The 23,911-nt window shown below is 39.3% G+C and overlaps 2 pseudogenes across 1 annotated transcript; both read right to left on the minus strand.

Moving 5' to 3' along the window:
* Window positions 1–3,891: 3,891 nt before the first annotated feature.
* On the minus strand, window positions 3,892–12,425 carry LOC148735944 (guanylate-binding protein 4-like; annotated as a pseudogene).
* Window positions 12,426–13,516: 1,091 nt separating this feature from the next.
* LOC148735945 (guanylate-binding protein 6-like) lies at window positions 13,517–23,562 on the minus strand (annotated as a pseudogene). The gene is made up of 10 exons (XR_015998636.1): window positions 23,530–23,562; window positions 20,343–20,493; window positions 19,455–19,628; window positions 18,766–18,952; window positions 17,598–17,856; window positions 17,027–17,322; window positions 16,268–16,518; window positions 15,860–15,982; window positions 14,867–14,914; window positions 13,517–14,052 (listed from the first exon to the last, which is right to left on the minus strand). The product of XR_015998636.1 is annotated as a guanylate-binding protein 6-like (transcript).
* Window positions 23,563–23,911: the final 349 nt, after the last annotated feature.

A 23,911-nucleotide genomic window follows, 5' to 3' on the forward strand; every position in this document is an offset into this window, starting at 1 on the left:
TGAGGATGAGGATGATGATGATGAGGATGAGGAGTAGGATGATGATGAGGATGACGAGGATGAGGATGATGAGGATGATGATGATGAGGAATGATGAGGATGAGGATGATGAGGATGATGAGGATGAGGATGACGAGGATGAGGATGATGATGATGAGGATGAGGATGATGATGATGAGGATGAGGATGAGGATGACGAGGATGAGGATGATGAGGATGATGAGGATGATGATGATGAGGAATGATGAGGATGACGAGGATGAGGAATGATGAGGATGAGGATGACGATGACGAGGATGAGGATGATGAGGATGATGATGATGAGGAATGATGAGGATGACGAGGATGAGGAATGATGAGGATGAGGATGACGAGGATGAGGAATGAGGATGATGAGGATGATGAGGATGAGGAATGATGAGGATGAGGATGACGAGGATGAGGAATGATGAGGATGAGGATGACGAGGATGAGGATGATGAGGATGATGAGGATGAGGAATGATGAGGATGAGGATGACGAGGATGAGGAATGATGAGGATGAGGATGACGAGGATGAGGATGATGAGGATGAGGATGATGAGGAATGATGAGGATGATGATGATGAGGAATGATGAGGATGAGGATGACGAGGATGAGGATGAGGATGACGAGGATGAGGAATGATGAGGAGGATGATGAGGATGATGAGGATGAGGATGATGAGGAATGATGAGGATGATGATGATGAGGAATGATGAGGATGAGGATGACGAGGATGAGGATGAGGATGACGAGGATGAGGAATGATGAGGATGAGGATGACGAGGATGAGGATGATGAGGATGATGAGGATGAGGATGATGAGGAATGATGAGGATGATGATGATGAGGAATGATGAGGATGAGGATGACGAGGATGAGGAATGATGAGGATGAGGATGACGAGGATGAGGATGATGAGGATGATGAGGATGAGGAATGATGAGGATGACGAGGATGAGGATGATGAGGATGATGATGATGAGGAATGATGAGGATGACGAGGATGAGGAATGATGAGGATGAGGATGACGAGGATGAGGATGATGAGGATGATGAGGATGAGGAATGATGAGGATGAGGATGACGAGGATGAGGATGATGAGGATGATGAGGATGAGGAATGATGAGGATGAGGATGACGAGGATGAGGATGATGAGGATGATGATGATGAGGAATGATGAGGATGACGAGGATGAGGAATGATGAGGATGAGGATGACGAGGATGAGGATGATGAGGATGATGAGGATGAGGAATGATGAGGATGAGGATGACGAGGATGAGGATGATGAGGATGATGATGATGAGGAATGATGAGGATGACGAGGATGAGGAATGATGAGGATGAGGATGACGAGGATGAGGAATGATGAGGATGAGGATGACGAGGATGATGAGGATGATGATGATGAGGAATGACGAGGATGACGAGGATGAGGAGGATGAGGATGATGATGATGAGGAATGAATAGATGATGAGGATGATGATGATGAGGAATGATGAGGATGAGATGATGAGGAGGAGACTGATGAGGAATGACGAGGATGACGAGGATGGGGGTGATGATGACGAGAAGGAGGATGGTGAGGAATGATGATACTGATGAGGATGAGGATGATGAAGAAAGATGAGGATGACGAGGATGAAGATGAGATGATGAGGATGACGAGGATGATGATGACGAGGATGAGGTTGATGAGCAATGACTAGGATGATGAGGAATGATGAGGATGAAGATGAGGTTAATGATGACTTTCACGATAATGAGGAGGAGGAGGATGACGATTATGATGATAAGGATAAGGATGATGACTGACGAGAACTATGATGATGATGAGCAGGAGGAGGATAATGATGACGATGAAGGTGATGATACTCATGTTGAGTGAGCGCCTGGAAAAAAAGGTTTCTATGGCAACTGATTTGGCGAGTAATGAGCAGAGTAGTAATTTAGAATAACTTGGCTGTTCTTAAGTTGTGTGTCGTGGCAGCGAGCTAACAAAGATTTAATCTGAGATCTGCGTGACAAGCAAATCAGAATACTGTGTAAACAATGCCCTGTATTGAGACTGTATGTATAATGTAATTTGGTCACTCTTTTGTCTGATTGGCTTTTTAACTGTTCAACTTAGCTGTGAGTTTTTTCAGGTCAATCAGAACGCAAAAAGGATCTGTTAGGTCATTAGTTTGAAAAAAGGGGGCATTGATCCTACATATGACCTTTGGCGCGAAGAAAGAAAATCGCGTAGAGTAGCCTGTACTAGACTCTCTTGTTTTGGAGACGGTCTAAACTGGGAGAGCTGAAACATTGGAGGGAGCTAACCCTTCTTACCCAGAAGCGATTTTTCGCCCTCCTAATATTTCGATCTTCTTCATTTACTGATACCCTGACACAACCTTGGTCGCCAGCTGACAAAAATGATTTTTCTTCACAAGGTAATCAGACTTTGAGAGAAAAGAGCGCAAGAATGGGTTTTTTTTTTTAGCTTAGATCAGTTCTCAGGCAGCGTTGTGCAGTCAAGTAGGCTTCTTTTTATTCCTTACATTGTTGATACTTGAAACTGAAAATTGTTGCAAAATCGTTCGTGATCAGAAGAGTGAAAGTCGATACACAGTGTTACAGGCTCAAATCCTTGTTTTTGTAAATAGCAATTTAGCTTGGCTTGCTTTAATAAATGTTTACACTTTTGGACTCTAACTTTTATTGACTTATTAAAGAACATTGTCTCAATTGCTAGAGAAGGTTCAGCTCGTGTGAGAGTTTTCACAAAGACAATAGATGCGACCTCTATCCTTATTTCTCAGACCCGAAAGCATATTTATTGAAATTATTTTACAGCTGAATGCATTTCGCCCTGAATAATATTAGTGCCTGGATTTTGAACTCAAGAGACTATTGCTCGACATGGGTACCCTTAGAGTGTGAGGAAAAACTGGTTAATTTTCGTCGTTTTATATTTGCTTCATTTCCCTTTAATTTAAGGCAGAACCTGAGGGCCTCAACTTTGGAATATATACGTCTTTTACGTTCGACCAACTGACCGACCTTTTTAATAGTGTTTTTAATGTTTTATTGTTGTTTGTTTCTTTCTTTGTTTTTTGCTCGTAAACAACTCTGTGTTATTTCATTCCACAAACCGCCCGTCCTCCCCTTAATTTCCTACGCTGAACTATTCGATCAGGAGGCACTAAGAGTCACCTTAGCATCCTCTCCTCTTTACTGCTGTGGTATCAATTCTTTGAAGCTTTGAGGCGAAGAAACAAACAAAAAAGGCGAGAGAGAGAAAGAGAGAGAGAGAGAGAGAGAGAGAGAAAGAGAGAGAGAGAGAGAGAGTCAGAGAGAGAGAGAGAGAGTCAGAGAGAGAGAATCAGAGAGAGAGAGTCAGAGAGAGAGAGTCAGAGAGAGAGAGAGTCAGAGAGAGAGTCAGAGATAGAGAGAGAGTCAAAAGATTGGACGCAGTCTCACTTCTCGACCTTGTCTCCCCTTTTTTTTCGCTCGTGCGCCAATAAAGAATATCCCAAACATTATCACATCCTTTGTACACAGAGACTACAGTAGCCTGTTAGGTTTCGGGCTAAATTTCTCCGGAAGGGAAGTTTGTTTGCGCGTACTAGTTAATAATTAGAAGAAACTATCAGCCTTTATTCATTAATAATTAGAAGAAACGACTAGGGTCTTTTTTCAAATTGGTATTATGGACAACACACAATTTTCACTTTATCTATGGAATCAAGAACATGTCCATTGACATAAAACGGATTCTATAACATTAAGGTGGTTAATTCTTTGCAAATTACGTTAATCTTGAAACGGATATTATGCAACCACTAAAAGTGGAACGAATGTTCTCTATAAGGAACAACTTTAGAGGCCTGGCATGACGCTATACTTTGATAGGGTGCTAGAGAATCCGCCCGAGACTGGTGTCATTTGCAGCGCTCTATCAAAGAATCCCGGCTTTTCAACTTGCTGTTGTCGGCTCTGATTGAGTAGCAGCTGTTGTCTCAAGCCTTCGACTGTCTTCTCCATGCCTTCATTTGATTTCTGCATTTGTGCAAGTCGTTGGTTGAGGGTTTGGTGCAGTCACATGAAATTTGTCTTTTTTTTTTCAACCTGCATCATTCTCGCCTTTACCATGTTCTCCATCTGTTGTCGTTCGACCGCTGCTTCAGCTTCCATCTGTTCACGGAGTCTCTTTGTTTCCTCCTCCTGTTTTGACCCAAGTATCTTCATCTATTTACCAAACAGGAAAAAGCTGAGGTCAGACAGCCATAAGAGAGTCATGATGAAGAATATAAGGGCATCTACTCCGGTTCCCCCTTTGTGAAAAAAACATTAAATGTCTCAGTCGCTCAGAATGAATTTCTGGGGAGAAAATCTTAAATAAGATCTATTCTTGCTGGTGTGAATCAACTAAAAATACATTTTAAGGGAATCGTAAGTGATAAGGTTTTTATGAGGTAATATCCACATAACATAGAAATTATGGTATGGTGAGTTTATTTTGGCACATCACAAAATTACATGGAATGAAAAGAAGAGAGAATGAGCTGTGCAGTTTGGCAGATACTCACACCGGATCAAAATGTCTTACCTCCTTTTGGCGCTGGCGATTTTCTCGTTGTAAAACTTTCGTACTTTTTCCAGAGAAACAATGAAATTTCACACCAATATAGGCTTTGTCCAGCAGACGACAATATTCTACCGCATGTAAAAATAATTAAAATCATATTCTTTGCATTACAACTAAATAATCCAGCCATGCTTTCTGACAAAAAAAAACACACAAGAAAGGAATGCTATCCCATAAATTTTCCGTTCCTTTACTTTGCTGTAGAACATAAAAAAAAATTCCCATTTCGTTTGCCATTCCCCTATTTTCCATATTCCTTCCCTATCCACAATTTGATATTCCTCATTTGAAATTTTTAGCAGCACCTACTAAAAATAAATATCATCAGTACGTCAATTAAAGGTGTATCATCAGTACCACAAGTTTTATCTTCTTTTGCTCTCGATAGGCTTTGGCTGCAATTTTCCGACTCAAGTTCTCGTCGAAATCCTTCAATTGTTTCAGCACGCCCAAGTATTGCTGGGTTTCTGTCATAATTTCCTGGGATAAGAGTAGTACTTTTGCTCGTTGCTTTGTCTGTTGGTTTTCTTTACAGTAACTACCAAAGGATTATAAATTGTTATATTCTCTTGTAACTACATAATAATTACTTAGACCAAGAACCGCAATGTACTTGTAATAAAGGATCTGCATTCAATTGATATCCATATTTTTTTTTGTCGGTGAAACTATTAGCAAAAATATGTAAGATACAGATGAGGAGGCTTCAAACTCATTCATTTCTCTAATTTCTGGGTTAACTTTTAATTCCAAGTAAAAGCACTTTTACCGGATGAAATTCGAAGAACACAACAGCATAAACTTGTTTAGTTCCGGTGGCACGAATCCTGTTCAATGTTTTTGGATCCTGCTACAATGTCGTCGAAAATGACTTTGGCGCCTTCCTTTCCTTAAAGCTGAGCGAGGATTGGGTCCAAGTGTTGCTTTTTTAGTTGCTTAAGGAGAGCGTTACAAGCCTTTCTAGTAAACTGATTATTTTCAGCCTGCCACTTAACATAATCTCGGTCAGTGATCGGCTAAGAAATCAAGAGGGGGAAAAGACTTTTACATTTACTGTGAATAACAGTCTTTACTTTTCAGTGGGGGATACCTATCCGTGCTGTTGTTAGTTTTTGTTTTGAGTGTGTTTTCAAACAATAAATGAACAGTTATTGGCCGTTCTTACAAGGTTGTATGTCCAGACAGCTACTTAATATTTATCGCTTATTTTATTCGTGTAAGGTTTTTTAGATGCCGCCATGAAATGTACAAGCAATAGCCTCCATCTGGCGCGAAAATATGCACCAATAATGATCATCAAAAATTGTGTAACGACAGGCGTTGGCAAAAGTTGAGGAAAGTTTTGAGCCTCGGGGAGAAAAAACCAAGGATATTTTATTTGCCTCGTAGATCCTTTGCACAACTTGATTTCACTGCATTCGAATTCCGACCAGGTACTCTTGCCTTATTATCAATGAAATCATAAACAGTTTGTCCTGTTAGTATTCTGCAAAGTATCGAAAATTTCATTTATCCCTACAAAAATGTTGGGAGAACAATGGACGAATTTTTCAAAAGTTCGTCGGAATTGTTGTTTTCTTTTCCAGAGTACTGAATGTGGTATGTTCAAACAAAGTGTAAAACTGAAACTCCTCACCATCAGTTCGTTCAGGTACCTCTCGGTTGTAGCGGAGTATATTCCGATTGTTTTAGCTTGTAACTGATCAGTTGCTTGGCCAAGTACAGTTTCATGACATTAACGAATGTCTACGGAGTCACAAGGCAGTAGAATCGACAATATTGAATGCATGGTGGCGTTGTAGACATGCATGGCTGCGTGCGTTGCTTCAGAACATTTATCAGCTATAAATGTGTCCCAGGCTAACTGGACATTAAGAATCACCCCGGGAGTGTTGATTGTCTTCACGTAAATTTCAAATAAAGGCAGCCAGACCTGGAAATAGGGTGGGTTTTCACGGGATAAAAAATTCTCGGTGTACGGTAGACAAAAGGTCTAAAAAGTGATCTAAAATTGAAGCCATGGCATAGGATTGAGAAGGATGATTCAAGAATTAGGTCGTGATTTAAGATTCCAGAGACTTAGTTTATCCCTCAAATATTGTCCTCAAAACTATTCATTTTTGAAAAATATACAGAAATCTATGAAAAGTTACGTGTTGCTCCTTAACGGAGATGGAAGTTGGAAGAAAATCCAATAATAAGCTTTACCTTCACCAGTCACCAGTTCTCCATCGTTAGATCGCTGAAGCTGTGCTTAGGAGTTAGAGTACTTTTCAACAAGACCTGAACTTTTCTATCTCAGAGAAGAACTCACTGTTGATCTGAGTTCTGTTTCTATTGATGTTTTTCATGACCTCTTCATTTACAGATAGCGGAGGTAGTTTGAAGGCATGAAAGCCAGGGGAGAAACTCAAAATGCTTTCAGCGACTTGTTGGGTGTGGTCTGCCTGTCCCATTTTCTGATCCTTGAAAACCTTGTCGGATTAAAAGGCAGTTGTACATGTAATAAGGGACCAGTCAATATCTTCTGGGGTGGGAAGGGAGGGTTTTGGAGGGAAGAAGGTTTTCAAAAAGAACAGAGTGGTTAGTTATGATCATCAGCAGCAAATAAAGGAGGGACTGTAGAAAACTGACTGCTTATTAACTGCCAATGAGGGGGGAGGGTCATTAGAATATTGTAGAGCCTTATAGGGGAACAGGTAAATTTTATCATGACAGAACCAAAATCCTCTGTCCCCTTCCTCCAAGCAATAAACAATGAATGGTCCCCAATTGTTAGTGTTTTGACACGAAAACGTAACGAATCTGAAAGGACAAGGGAAAAGGTTGCCACACCTTTTTTCTCCTGTATACGTACGAGGCTGTAATGTGCTTACTTCACGAGTCATTTTAGTATATCAACCCCAGCCACTCTTCTTTAAATTTTGATGAACGCGGCTTATTACCTGACGCCTATTTACCCCTCGAGAGAAAAACGACAACTAATTAGTGAGCATGTAAAAGGGTCTCTTGTTACAACGATCAGATCACCCCTGATGAAGGCACTAGTGAGACAGGAGTGTCGAAACGTTGGGTCTATGAATTGTAATTCTAACCTCGCGCTAAATTCTAAGAAAACCAAGGCCATTCTTACCTCAACTCCACAGATAGCTTATGTACATTCTCTCGGAAATCTGGAGTTGGGATTAGAGATCTCTGATATATAGTCCACTGGAACGTATAAATGTTACAAAACTCCTAGAAGTACACATTGACTCGAATCTTAAATGGGAATCTCATATTAGTTCTATTCTTAAACCTTGTTATGCAACTCTGAGAACCTTTAGAAAAATAAGGAACTTTACTGATTTTAAACAACGGAAAAATTTGGTAGAAACATTAATTCTGTCTATAATAAGCTACAGTGACACTGTTTTTTATCCACTATCAAACTTTCTCTCAGCCAGACTACAAAGGCTCCAGTTTGCTATCGCTAGTTTCGTCTCTTGTAAGTGTGTAAACAGTATATCTACCATCTTGGATCTTGGCTGGCTACCTATCCTGGAGCTAAGAGACTACTCGCTGCTAAACACTATTTTTAAAGCATTGTATTCTGATAACTGGCCCTCCCATTAAAATCTGCAAGTCGTTACAGCCGTTTAGGCACCTCTGTTCCAGTGTTCCTCCAAGGCTTTATATTTCATTTATACAAAGCACCTTTCAACATTCAGCAGCAATGATTTTTTAATGAATTGCCAGAAAATATAAGGAATTGAAAAGATTTTAAAGAATAATGCAGGCTCTGCAAGGCGTTCTTAAAGGTGCGCGCTCAATCTTCCTTGTAAAGACATAGAAACGACCAACCACCAACAATGACATTCTACATATTCATACTCATGTACAGTTTTATTACAATTAGGTTTTTTTATTTCCATTTTTATTGTACATGTAATATAAATATTAGTCTCGTTGGCCTTCACAGATGAAGAGCCACACCTTTTTATGTGGATGTACTGTGAATAATCCGTTATTATTATGTCGCAGAGAAATCAACTGAAAGCTACATTCTAATCAGGCAGCACAGGGCGAAAACCGTAGCCTGTGAGCCATGGAGTAAAAAATAAATGTACATTAACTAATCCTAAGAAGCTTTTCCGTTGTTTCTACGGTCCTCCCTCTAACAGGAATTCAAACTGCCACCTTGAAAGTCCGGGAAATATTCAGCGTGCCCGAGAGCACTGCCCTCTGCATCTTTCGCAGCACGTCTGTGCTTCTGCCTCCCACCAGTTTGCGCATCATGACATCCAGCTCCCGTGACCACCCCCGAGGGCATCCATAATGATGTTATATTGCTTCACCTCGTAGCCTGGGAACTGCTGCCTTAGTTCCCAGCAAAGGGGTCCGTACTTCAGTGTCTTCTCTTCATCCTTTCTTGTCCGATTGTTGACCCACGGGCAGCTCATTTCCAGCGTCACAACTCTCTTGCACATATGATTTACAATGCGTGCATCCACCCTATTGCATCTGACCTCTTGTTGATCAGCATATATGGGGACATCCCAATAAGCTTTAACATTCTCTGACTCATACACGGGCTTCGGCTTGTCGGGAGAGTATCAGGGTGGTATCTCGTCTCTAATTATCTTTATAATTATCATTATTATTATCATTATTATTTTGATTACAGTCATTGAATCTTTAAACCAGAGTCGCATCAAACCATGTTAGATATATGCCTATTTACTACAATTTAACAACTCATAAAATAATAAGGGTGTTGTATCCAAACCGTTTATTCCATTTCCAACTCCATGACATCTCCTAACAGTTAAACAATAAACCTTACATCCAAAGAACAGAACCATTTACTCGAACATTCGGGTATTATGTTGATAGGACAAAGTCTAACAGTCCAGTCCGGGAAAACAATATATTCATTAATTTTCTGCGGCTGTAACAAAGGGTTTTACATTGTTTTTTTAGTTTGGAAAAGATATTATTTTTAGGGAGCGTCTGATTTATTCTTTCGTCAACTCTGTCCAACGTTTTAAAATCAGTTGCCTTATCCTTGTAAGGAAGTACTTCTTAATGTCTCTAGAGTCGGGTGGAATGGACCGTCTGAGTAATATCCCTGAGAAGCCGGATAAAGAATGGGAAAGTCTTGTGGAAGAATTCTGTGTCTTTGTGCTCACGCTGAGCGAAGTCTTATTTACGGGTGAATAAAGGCTGATAGTTTCGAAAGAAACTGTTTTGGGCTGCGTCGGTGGGGGTAACGAAATAATTTGGATATATCAACAAAGTTGAAATGGTAAATTGGCCGCAGTAACGATTACAAAAGCTGACATTTCGAGCGTTAACCCTTCGTCGGAGCGAAGGGGACAACTTCATGATAAAACTGCGAAATGCTAAGAAATTTTTATTTCTCGTTTCATCTGTCGCCCACGATAGCTTTTATTTGTATTCTACCTTTGGCTTAGTATTTTTTTTGGGCCTAAAATCTTTATATCAAGGGGTTCCTGTTTCACTGTTGCGTGTTAGAGAAGGTAGACAAGGGTTTATGTTATCGGGAAATTTCAACTACCACGCTGTGTTCGAGAAATAAGTTCGAGAAATAAGCCTCCATCAAGTTCTCATTGGAAGGTTTGTGTACAAAAATCGGATTCTTCGTGTCGACGTTTCAGAGTGCGTGCTTCACGAATAGGCTTCAGTATCTAATTAGCGTGAGGAAACCGTGCGCGCTTTAAAATGGTTTAAATAATGTGTCTGGATTTCAATAATACAAGCACTCAAGTACACGCAGATAAACTAGTGCCCAGTTTATGAGCTCCCTTCCCACTCCACTTATCTCCCAAACCCTAAAATCTATGTACTTGTTAAGGATACTCCAATGGCGCTGCGCGTTTGTGACGTCACAAAATTTTGACCCCCTAGAGCGATTAGGAAAAACAAACAAGCTTCTCGAGTAAAGGAATATAGGCGATGATGCACCCATCTGTAGTTTAAACGTCTCTCAAGCTCGTATGTTAAATCAAAACGACGGTGTTCCTTTGTTCAAAAGTTCGAGCAAGACCCATAGAACTATACAAGCACACAATTGAAGCGTTGGTTAAAGTGTAGAGGCTTGAAATTAAGCTAAAAACGACCAGACCTCATCGCACGTGTTCGTGACTGCCTCACTCGGGAAAACATTATGTACTTGATTCAAGTATAGATGACGGGAAATGGCTTCAGGCGAAGATACTAAAGAAAAGTAAAGTCGATCGCGTGAAACTTAAGGATCTAACAGTTTAATGTAAAAAGGGGGTTGACAGGTCGCCTACACGACTGCCCAGCGCGTGATTAGAATAGCCTATTCAAAGTTTGGCTCTCACGAGTATATCTTCGAGCGATCGCCCTATTTTGTAAAATACGAGTAGCGGATTTTTGTATAGTTCGCTCAGTACTGGTTGTGTTTCTATTAAATGCCAGTGTCTCATGAGAATTTGCTTTAGGTTTGGCACTGATGGTTGGTATTGTGTAATAAAAGGCAAGATTCGTTAGTTCGTCTTCGGTTCCTGTTGAACAGCTAGTTTCCTGTTTTTGAAATTCACCTCTGAGGGAGGGCCTCTGGGTAGCCTCTCTTTCGCAAATACGCTTTGAAATTTGAAATTTTCTCCTCGAATATTGTTTGAGAGGAGTTTGTTCTGAGAAGTCTAAGGGCCTCTCCTTTTATTAAGCCTTTCTTAACTCCTTGTTGGTGACAGGAACTATAATGTGTATACTGAAATGTCTCAGTTTGTTTAAAATGAGTACGCACATCAAGGATTGCGTCCTTTTCGAATCGTTCGCCTTTGTAGATGTAGGTGTCCAGGAATGTTGTTTCCTTATCGGAAATTTCAGCCATAAATTTTAATGTTGGATGATGATTGTTTGCTTTTTCAATGAAACGTTCTATTGTTGCTTTGTTTGTACTCCATAGCGAGATGTCGTGTATATAACGTTTCCAAACAAGCGGTTTGAAAGGGTTTTTGTCAAGGATTTCAGTGTACAGCGCAAATATAAGTATTGTAGTTAATACTATCAACTGAGAAATTCTTTCTAGAACATGGATTTACCCGGCGTTCACAAAGTTCCAAGTCATGCTTCGGCTTTCCGACCGTTTTTAAGCATTTCTTTAAGCGAATCTGGCAATCTCTCTGGATATCTTGAGTCAATTTTACATGTACCCCAACAGCAATGATTCGTTGCAACCATTTTAGAAATTAGAGCGCTTTTTGACCGAAAATATTCTTGCTTCTGACACGTTTCGCATACAACTCCTTGTAAAGACTCCGAGTGTCTGTCCTAAACCAGCGTGGGGTTTTAAGATGACATAGCTATTTTTAGACCTGATGCGCAGCGCCATTCATTGAGAGCATGTCTATTAGGAACCCCTGCTGAGTTGTAGATCAACACAGAAGCCAAAAAAACAGTGAAAGTAAATATCTGATTGTCATCCAAACCTCCTCCCTTCACTGCATCAGTTCCCTCTGAGTCTAACAAGATCACAGTACATTCCCTGCCAGTGGAATCCTGAAAACCGAAGTAGAAAGTTGCAAGTTGTTGGAGCTATGGGCTGTGCAACGTAAAAAGAGACATCATCATCTCTTAGGCGAGTCAAAGATAGTCGAAATATGTTTAGACTGAAACATTGTTGATGGTAAGGTTGTTAAAATTACAACCGTATGTGTTTGTTTACTTTGCTTTCCATGTCTCTGTGATATCGCTGAGCATGAACAACTTTTTGATGTGTTATTCTTATTGCCATCACCGGAATAAAAGATCTGCCCATCTATATCGCTGCTTTCTCTTCTTTCCTGTGACCTGTGGACCTTCGTTTTAGCTTCAAGGAATACGGAATTTAAGAAATCCTCCTAATCTCAAAACGAAGCAAACTGGAAACTACTGTGGCATGAATTAAGACGAGGATAGGTTAGGAGGAGTCAGTTAAGCGAAGCTCAGGCGTGCAGTATTTAATTCAATTCGTGTGCTTGTTTGTAAACCTTCAACTTTTTTTTAATCGTCTAGAATCGTTGCTGTTTGTTGTTTGTAAATGAGAACATTTCCCTTGTTGCAAAATAAAGTTTTTGGTCACTTGAAGCTATTTGCATAAAAGAAAAATGATTGTTCTCTTTTACTGCTCCCTACATGGACAAATATCTTTGAATGCGTCAAATATTTATTTTGTGTATCAAAATGTAAGTTGAGTGAAACAAAGAATTAATGAATCAGGTGTTTTTTCGCCACATCGAAGAAAATATGATATACGTTAGGGAAAATAAGTTGCTTTAGGTATTTATCTTGCGATTGATTCATATTTTTTCCTGTAGTAGGCAATTGTATATTTGGGGGGAGGATGGATCAAGCTGCTTCTTACAAAAGCTGAGCTGAAAAAAAGAGGAATAAGGTTCAAAAAAGAGCCAGATGGCAACTGATTTGGCTAGGTAATGAGCGGAGTAACAATTTAGAATAACTTGGCTGTTTTTAAGTCGTGTGTTGTATCAGCGAGGTACCAAAGATTCAATCTGAAATCTACTTGACAAGCAAATCAGAATACAGCGCATACAATACTCTCCTTTAAGATCGTCAATGTAAAGTAATTTGGCCAAGTTTTGAGGCAAACAAGCAAAAAAGGCAAAAAGAAGAGAGGGAGGGAAACTCTAGTATTGTCTCTCTTCTCGCCCTAGGCCTCTGCACGTTTATCTCTTGGCTTGTGCCACTAAAGCAAGCGTGATCTCTCAAGCATTCATCACATTTTTCGTACAAAAAGCCTACAATGGCTTGTTAGTTTTCGGGCTCAATTCCTCTGAAGGGGAATTTATTTGTGCTTGCTGGTAAATACTCAGAAGACACGAGTAGTTTCTTTTTCAAATTATTTTATTTTAGATCACATTCAAGTTGTTTTGCAGTCCAATTGCTATCATGGAAAACACACAATTTTCAGCTCATCTATGAAATCAAGAATATGTCCAGCGATATTAAACGGATTGTATAACTTTAAGGTAGTTAAGTCGTTGCCAGTCACAGTAGAGGCCTTACATGACGCTACACTTTGATAGGGTGCTAGCGACCCCACCCAAGACTGATATCATTTGCAGCGCTCGATCAAAGAATCCCGGCTTTTCAATTTGCTGTCGTCGGCTCTGATTGAGTAGCAGCTGTTGTCTCAAGCTCTCCACTGTCTTCTCCATGCCTTCATTAGATTTCTGCATTTGTGCAAGTCGTTGGTTAAGTGTTTGGTGTTCTTGCATGAAATTTCGTCTTTGTTTTTCAGCTTGCATCATTCTCGCGTTTACCATGTTCTCCATCTGTTTTCGTTGGACCGCTGCTTCAGCTTCCATCTGCTCACGGAGTCTCTTTGTTTCCTCTTCCTGTTTTGACTTCAGTATTTTCATCTATTTACCAAACAGGAAAAAGTTGAGGTCAGACAGCCATAAGAGAGTCATGGTAGAGAATATAATGGCATCTACCGTGGTTCCCCCTTTGTGCAAAAAACATTAAATGTCTCAGTCGCTCAAAATGAATTTCTGGGGAGAAAAACTGAAATAAGATCTATTCTTGCTGGTGTGAATCAACTAAAGATACATTTAAAGGTAATTGTAAATGACAAGGTTTTTATGAGTTAATATTCTTATAACATAGAAATTATGGAACGATGAATTTAATTTGGCTCATCACAAAATGAAGAGAGAAGGAGCTGGCAGAGACGAAGGCCCCAGCACCAGGACTCATTCAGACAAGATGCCACCTCGGGTACCTCGAGTGATCATCTTCTCTGCTACCAAAATGGAAGTTGCTCAAATAACCTGGAGTGAGTTTTGCTCACGCTTTTACCAAAGGCTTTGTTTTCTCCGTGTTTCCTTGGAATTCGCTATAATTGATAGCCATGAAATTCGTGTGTTTCTATTCCTTGGAACAAAGGTGTGACTATTCAGCGCTTCCATAGGAGTCAGCATTACTCACCAATAGAATTCAATGGTCCTCTTCGTTCACTTTTAGTGATCTGGAAAACTGGAGATCGTCAAATGGTGGATTTGACGATGGTAGATTATTTATGATGTGGGATTAATGTCAGTGTCTCAGGAACTGCGCACCCACCCCTCTCTTAACAGACATTAGTCCTAACTCGTTATTATTTGACTGTCGTTGGTCAAGGGAGGGGTAGGTGTGCAGTTTATCAGATACTGACACTGGTTCAAAATGTCTTACTTCCTTCTGGCGCTGGCGATTTTCTTGTTGCAAACGCTCGTATTCTTCCTAGAAAAATGGATGAAAATTCAAATCAACATAAGCTTTGTCCAGCAGATGATAATATTCTATTGCATGTAAAAATAATGAATCTTATTATCCAACTACACTTCTTTGAGTACAAATAACGCCATAGACCAGTAAAAATATCACGCGCTATTTGTACTCTAGAGTACCGGTTAAACAGGTTTTCTCGCATCGCGCAAGCGAAGAATTGGATTGTAGTTAAGAAAAAAAAAAAATTGGCGGACAAATTGGCAATTGGCATTTGAATCATATTTCCGACGACGAAGAGTCGGAATGGCTCGCAAATATAGATCTAAGTTTATTAGCTGAATCAAACGAAGAAAAACAACTAGACGACCAGGAAATTTATTTATTTATTGAACAAAATAGAAACAGCAACACGACAACACGCCAATTCCGTTTCGCTTCGCATACTTCTGTCACGCACTCCCCGAAATAAATATCCGCGAAATTCGCCCGCACTGAAATAACAGTTTGGCCTGTTGGGTAATAAGTAACTTAGTAGACGTTCTGTTGTGTAGTATCGCTGAGTATTTTTACTCGTCATTTGTATTTTGACGAGCCCTACGGGCTCGTCAAAATACGGCACAACTCGTAAACATACTCAGCGATACTACACAACAAAACGTCTAATAAGGTATATATATTTCATGCTTTTTGTCAAAAAACACAAAGAAAGGATGAATTGCGGTCAGCTTATGTTCTCTTAAATCTCAGTTGATTGAAGTTTTTGAGAAATGGAATGCTATTATTCCATATATTTTCGGTTTTTTTTATTTTGATGTAGAACATTAAAAAAAATTCCCATTTAGTTTCCCATTCCCTTTTTTCCCTACTCCCAATTTGCCATTCCTCATTTTCAATTTCGCTAACATCCGCTAAAAGTAAATATGATCACAACGTCGATTAAAGGTGTATCATCAGTACCTCAAGTTTTATCTTCTCTTGCTGTTGATAAGCTTTAGCTACAATTTCTCGACTCAAATTCTCTTCGAAATCCTTTAATTGTTTCAGCACGCCTAAGTATTGCTGCATTTCTGTCATAAGTTCCTGGGATAAAAGTACAACTTTCACTTACAATCGTTGCTTTGTCTGTTAGTTTTCTTTATAGTAACTATCAGCTGTTATAGTCTCTTGAAACTACATAATGACTACTACGAGAATCGCAATGTACTTGTACTAAAGAAACTGCATTCAGTGGATATCCATATCTTTTTTTGTTCGTGAAATTATTAATGTCAAAAATTATGTAAGATACAGATGAGGAGGCTTCAAACTCATTCATTTTTCTCATTCCTGGTCTAACTTTTAATTTCAAATAAAAAGCATTTTTACCGGATGGAATTCGAAGAACACAGCGGCGCAAATTTGTTTAGCTCCGGTGGCACGATCCTTATAATCCTGTTCAATCTTTTTGTATCCTGCTACGATGTCGTCGAACATGACTTTGGCGCCTTCCTTCCCGTGAAGCTGAGCGAGGATTGGGTCCAAGTGTTGTTTTTTGAGTTGCTTTAGGCGTTGCAAGCCTCTCGAGTGAACTGATCATTTTCAGTCTGCCACCTGAAATGATCTCGTTCAGCAAGCGACTGAGAAATAAAAAGAAGAAAAGACCTTTCACATCTATTATACTTTCCCCTACTGTTGTTGGTTTTTGTTTTACGTGTGTTTCCAAACAATAACTGAACCGTTATTGACTGTTCTTACAAGTAACTTAATCAAAAACATTGAACTTAATGACAATTTTCCCGGCTTAGGGCCGCAAAGAATGCTAGAAAGCATAGTTACTGTTTTTCTTTTAAGTATTCAAGATTGTCGGAGATGCCTTCGCACAACTTGGTTTCACCGCGTTCGAATTCCGACCAGGTACTCTTCCGTTTTTAAATATTTCATCATGATCCAAAACCTCTAGCCTTATTATTAGTAAAATCTTAAAAAGTTTGTCCCGTTACAATTATCGAAAATTTCACTCATCCGTACAAAAAGGTTGGGACTGGGGAGAGCAATGGACGAATTTTTCAAAAGGTCGTAGGAATTTTTTTTTTTTTTTAGAGTACTGAATGAGGTATATTTACGCAATATGTAAGAACTCCTTACCATCAGTTCGTTCAGGTACTTCTCGCTTGTAACAGAGGATATTCCGATTGTTTCAAATTCTAACTGACCGATTGCTTGGTCAAGTGCAGTTTCATGATATTTACGAATGTCTTCGGAGTCACAAGGCAGCTGATTAGACAGTTTTGATTGCATGATGGCGTTATAGACATGCATGGCTGCGTGCGTTGCTTCAGAACATTTATCAGTTACAAATGTGTCCCAGGCTGACTGGATATTAGGAATCACTCCGGGAGTGTTGATGGCCTTCACATAAAGTTCAACCAAAGCAGCCAGACCTGGAAATAGAGTGGTTATCGAGGGATGGAAAATTGTCGGTGTACTGTAGACAAAAGGTTTCAAAAGTAATCTAAAAATGAAAACATAACTTAGGATTGGGAACGATAATTCAAGAAGTAGGCCGTAACCTGAGATTCCAGAGATTTTGTTTATCCCTCTAATATTTTCTTCAAAACTGTTAATTTTTGAAAAATACACATAAATCTATGAGAAGTTATGTGTTGCTCTCTAACAGGAGATGGAAGTTGACAGAAGATCCAATGATAAGCTTTACCTTGACTAGTCACCAGTTCTCCATCGTTAAAGCTGCGCTTAGGAGTTAAAGTACTCTTCAGCAAGACCTGCAACTTTTTTTTCTCAGAGAAGAACTCACTGTTGATCTGACTTCTGTTTCTGTTGATGTTTTTTATGGCCTCTTCATCTACAGATGGTGGAGATAGTTTGAAGGCTTTGAAGCCAGGGCAGAAACGCAAAATGCTTTCAGCGACTTGTTCGGTGTGGTCTGCCTGTTCCATTCCTTGATCCTTGAAAACCTTGTTGGATTTAAAAGCAGTTGTAACAAGGAACCAGTCAATATCTCCTGGGGTGGGAGGGAAGGATTTTTGAGGGAAGACAGTTTTAAGGGAGGAACAGCGTGGGGAATCATGTTTATCATCAGTGTATAAAAGAGGGACTGTAGAATATTAAACAGCCTTAGGGAGGATCAGGTAAATTTTAGTTCGACACAACCAAAATCCTTTGCCCCCCGCCCCACCTCCCCTTCCCAAGGGATAAACAAGGACCGGTCCCTCATTGTCTGGTATTGTGTCACGGAAACTTTGCGTATCTAAGGGGACAAGGAAAAAGGCTACCACGCCTTCTTTTATTTCTCCTGTATGTGTGCAGAGTTGAAATGTGCTTGCTGCTCGAAAAATTTATAACTGTTTACGAACCAATTTTATATACGCCTCGCCGGGGATGGAGCAGTGTGATCAAGGTGACCCACTCAATCAGTCTCGTTCGTTTATTGGACACGACTGCGGTTCGAGCGTTGTCAAAATGTAAATAAACTTAGCAGACTTATTAATTACTATGGAGGATAAAGAAAGCTTTCGTCTCTTGTTTTGGTTGAGTCAAGAATATATTTGAGTTTAGACGACTTGTAATTAGATATATACATAGTTACAACAATCAAAAAGCTCATAAAATAATGAGAGTAGTTTATCCAAACGGCCTATTCCATTCCGAAACCATCACACCTCCAAAAAGTTAAAAAATGACCCTTACATCCAAGAAACAAAGCCATTTACTCGAAGACTCGGGTATATCTTTGATATAACAAACTTTAATCATTAAAAAAGAGTACTCCATTGTTTTCAGTTTGTAGTAGAAGATATTTTTGGGAAGCGTTTGAATAATACTTTTGTCAATTCTGTCCAATGTTTCAAAATGAGTTGCCTTACCCTTCAAAGGAAGTACTCCTTAATGTCTCTGCAGTGGGGTGGAATGGACAGAGTAACATCCCTGAGCAGCCAGATAAAAAATGGAAAAGTCTTGGGGAAGAATTCTGTGTCGTCTTGAGGACCACTTGCACTCACACTGCCGTCGTCGGAGCGAAGTCTTATTCGTCGGGACAACTTCATGATAAAACTGCGAAATGTTAAGAAATTTTCTCGTTTCATCTATCGCGCACGGTAGCTTTCTTTTTCTTCTTTGTTCAGCTTAGTATCTTTTTTGGGCAAATAATCCTTTAAGGTTCTTGTTTCACTTTTGCTTATTAAAGAAGCTATACAAGGATTTGTTTTAACAGGAAAATTTTGCCGGTGTAAGCTCGGCCACCATTCTGTGCTCGAGAAATAAGGCGGACTCCTTCCCATTAAGCGCTCAGTAGAGGGTTTGTGTTCAAAACTCGGATCGTTCTTGTTGAGGTTGTGGAGTGCATATATCGGAACTAGTTTTCACGAATAGGCTTCAACATCTAACTAAAAGAAATTTTGAAAACGCCCCACGTTCACTAAAGCTGTTTAAATATCGCCCCTGGGTTTCACCAAACTCCGGAGTACACGTAGATGTATTCCCAGCTCATGAGCTCCCTGCACCCCACCCCACCCCGCTTATTTCCCCATCCATAGATGTACTTGTTAAAGGATACTCCAATCCATGGAGATCATGTCTGAGTGGGAACCCCTGCTGAGTTGTAGATCAACACAGAGGCCAGCAAAACAGTGAGAGTAAATATCTGATTGTCATCCACACCTCCTCTCATCACTGCATCAATTCCCTCAGAGACTAACAAGATCACGATACATTCTTTGCCAGTAGAGTCCTGGAGACCCAAATAGAAAGTTTCAAATTGTGTGAGCTTTGGTGTGTGTAACGTGAATATGGAGATTATCATTGTTTTAGTCAAGCCAAAAATAGTCAAAATATATTTAAATTGAATATAGAATCCTTGTAACTGGTGTCTAAGGCAGTAATTACTCGCTACTATTAGAATGACTTTTAAAGCAGGGCAGCTTGATTGTGGTCAGAAGCGGAGAAAACGCTGATTTCAAAACTTTCGTAGCATGCACGACGTTGAGATTGCTGCATTGTCTCTATAAGACAAGCCATGCGAAATTTTATGGAAGAAATGTTTGTTACATTAATGCTTCTTTCATTTAGTTTCCTCTTATGGCGCTTAATTCTTGGATACACTAGCGGGGAAAAATATACCTCACTGTCCCCGCCCCAGCCTTTTTTACAGGGAACTTTCAATTTTTTATTCGACATTAATAAGTCATAAATTCAGACACTCACAAACACTCTACTGCCACAGAAACCTAGCATACTCACCAAAACATTTGTCCTGGATCCCTAATTCTGAATGCTTTCAAAACCTGCTATGCTTTTACCAATTGGGATTTAGTAATCGTGTCAATAAATGAGCAAAAGACAGTCGCAGTTGTCAGAGAACATCGAGCGGTTGAGGTTACTTGCCAGTAACGAAACTGCGACCTACGGATGAACTTTTTCAGTTACCAGATTAATACGTACTCACCCGCATTTTTCGTGGTACTATCCACATCCAGATTCAACGGTTTCCGGATCAAAATGACGCCCGAGAGGGAACACCTCAGGTTGATCAAAAGTTTCAATCAGAATATCGACTTTCCTTTCCTGTATGGACCTGCAATCGATACAAGCGGGACCTACACGCAGGAGATGAAATAAAACATATTTTAGTTAACAATGAACTCTAGTAATTATGAATTATTCCTTGAAATTTCGACTAAACAGTCACATCAAGTTATCATATCGGCATACATAGGAATTTACCAGCAGGAATCACAGGTAGCCCAGGGTCAAATTCGATACACGACCATTACTGTACTGAGGCTGGGAACCATTAGAAATATAAGATTTCTGTTGGTAAATTGGTTCATTTAAAAGCAGAATATTTCAGGAGGTGAATAAAGAAATGCATGTACCGTTCCTCTCCTCAGTCGTCTTTTTACCAATTTTTTTGGTTGGTTATTAATTCCCTCATTTAGAATATACGTAAAGGAAAAAAAAAAGAGAATAAAAACGGGTTAAATGGCCATAACAAGGTCAGAAAAAAAAAAAAAGGACACGCATATGCGCACGCGAACTAAGCAAGATAAGTTATTGTCGAAAATTAATCTCCCAGTGCAATTTCATGCGAGTCCTGGTGTGTTATGAGATTGCAGGTAGGCAAGTGGCCATTACAAGGCCGGAAAGAAAGACACACCCACATGGATGCGCGTAAGAACGAGGCAAGATAAATTGTTGTTGAAACTTAGCCATTCTCTAATCGTAAAGAAACTCGAGGCCAATGGCATGGGACAAAATTCTCTCAACCTTCTTAGATCATACTTTCACAATAGGCTCAATAGAGTGAAAATAAAAGGAGTGACAAGTGACTGGAAAAGGATGGTGCTTGGCTGCCCTTTGGCCCCCTTCTGTGGAATTTGTTCCAAAATGATATGTCATTTCATATAAATAATGCTAATTTGAGCATGTATGCCGACGACCATCTGATGCATGTCACGGGGAAGAAGCATGACGTTGTCGCGCTAAGTATCAAGATACATGGAGAGAAAGCTCTATCCTGGTACAAGAACATCTATCTCTCAACCAACCCAGAAAAGTTCCAGCTATTAACTATCAACCCGAGAAATGTTGACAAAGACAACGATAATCAAAATTTTTCTCTTGATGGTCATACGATTAAGAGAATGGGGAAAATACCGCTTTTAGGAGTTCAAATAGATGAAAAATTGAGTTTTACTAGTCATGTCAGTGATCTATGCTCTAAGGTCAGTCAAAACGTAGGGGTCCTAGTGCGGCTACACAACTTGATACCCTCTAATGCTAAACTATTACTTTACAGGTCTTCAATTCTGCCCCATCTAACCTACTGTCATTTAGTATGGCACTTTTGTAATGCATCGGATCGGAGAAAGCTTGAGCGGATTCAGGAGCGAGCACTTAGGGCGGTGTACAAAACTAGATCAGCGTCCTATCAAGAACTGCTAAGTCGCGCCAAACTACCGACGTTGAATAATCGGCGCCTACATGACATTGCCACTTTGATGTTTAAAGTTAACTGAGCACAGTCTCGTACCTGAGAATATTTCTGACTTATTTAATATAAAGAACACTCAATATAATTAACGGAACAGTGACTTTGAACTGCCAAGATTCGAAAGTGTAAGATTTGGTAGGAATCTGTTAAATATATGGGACCTCTCATCTGGTCGAAGTTACCAAGACACCTAAGAACGATAGAAACTCTAAATTCGTTCAAGAAGAACATGAGAAAAGTCGACCTTTCAACTCTCGTTGAAATTTAAAACTTTACTAAATACCTTTATAATCTTTTTAATTATCTACTGTAAATAACTATCATCTGCATATGTAAATGTAAGTGACTTTTAAATTTTTTAGTGTCCCCCATTAGCTTATAGCTAAAAACATAGACACTTAAATAAAGTTTTTCATTCATTCATTCACTTAATGCAATCTCATACGAGTCCTGTTGTGTTACGAGATTGCGGGTTGCATGTATTCGCATATCGAGCGTGGGATAAGCTGTGCTTTGGTGAGTAAGATGGGCTTCATTGTAAATATAGGGCTTTCCCCTTTAAGGCTGCACGACTGCAAGGTCCCACAAGTGCAAATCATTTGTAGCCGTAGCGCGTTGTGGCGGCAACTTGTGAAGTGTTTGTAGAAATTTTTTCAAGGATATTGAGTATCTGACTGCCAGAGCGGCCAGCTGAGGTTTTTATGAAAAGTAATTGATTGGTTTCTTGTAAGATACAACTGAATTTTGAATGAATAATGAGAAATATTCTTCCTTCTTTGGAGCTCTTCTCCCATTTACGTTGGAAGCGTTCCAGTTTACTCTTTAACTCTGAGCTGAGCAATGGCTTCACTACAAACAGCTTTGCTTTGCCCAATATTTGTCAAAATTTCTCCTGTTCGCTTTACTCTACATCAAATGGAAGAGAGCATTAATTTTTAATTGAATCATTTAATTTCGGTCACCCTCTAACCCCTGTGAGATGTTTGTTCTATTTTAACTTACCCCAGTGGGATAAATTTAAATTTTACTTGTGGACTTGAGACTATAGTAAAGAACAGTGTCTTTTCCAATCCCTACAAGCTTCTTGTTACTTATCTGAGCTACTTTGAAATGCTCACCTAGTTCTGTTTTTATTTCAATGTTAACTCAGCTAGGGTGTAGAATTCATTTTTACTTACAGTTGCCAAGTGTCAATTAAACAATTGTGATTGAGTTGCCATATGAAGCAATAATTTGGTTGCTTGTATATCTCAATGATTAAAAAAGTGTTCTCTTTTCTTGCAATGCAAAAAAGTTTTTAAGACCCTGACACTTTGCTGTAAACCAGCATGATGTTATAACAACCAACAAAATGGTGTGGGCCGGGAATTCTGTTTTTAAAATGGATCTCCCACAATTTGTTGTTTATTATAATTATATTTTAGTAATTAGGCATGTAAACATGTGATTGTTGAAAAATATTTTACTTCTTGTAATTAATCTAAAGCTTTGTGAACTAACCATTATTTAGTCAAAACCTAGTCATTAACAGTTAGATAGTTAATTAAATATTGTTATTGTAAACATGATTGAGGAAGATGGTAATTATGAAAACAAAACAAAAATTATTAGTCACACTGTGACTATGTTGGTTGCATACTTGAACCTGTTCCTTTATACTGTATTTGTCCATTTTATCTTTATAGAATTATTTCATTTATTTATATTTCATAGTTATAGTGTACGTAGGTGGGTGGATTTGAATTGTATACACATCTAATGGCAATCATTTTTTGTTGTAATTAACTTTTGTAAACAGAGATCCATTGAAAAACACCCAGACTGTGAGACAATCCTGTATAGACATTGCTGCGAATGCTAAGTAAGTTTTGAACATCCTCATCACCATGTTAATTTTTTAAAGTTATGTTTTCTATTGGTTGTGGAGTTCTCGTCTTGCTCACTATTTCTAGTTTGCGACATAATGCCTATTTTTGATTTTGCATCTAAAATTCAAGTACACTTAACACTCCTGTCAGATA

This window comes from Stylophora pistillata, chromosome 3 (genome assembly GCF_964205215.1).
Source record: "Stylophora pistillata chromosome 3, jaStyPist1.2, whole genome shotgun sequence".
Taxonomy (NCBI): Eukaryota; Metazoa; Cnidaria; class Anthozoa; order Scleractinia; family Pocilloporidae; genus Stylophora; species Stylophora pistillata.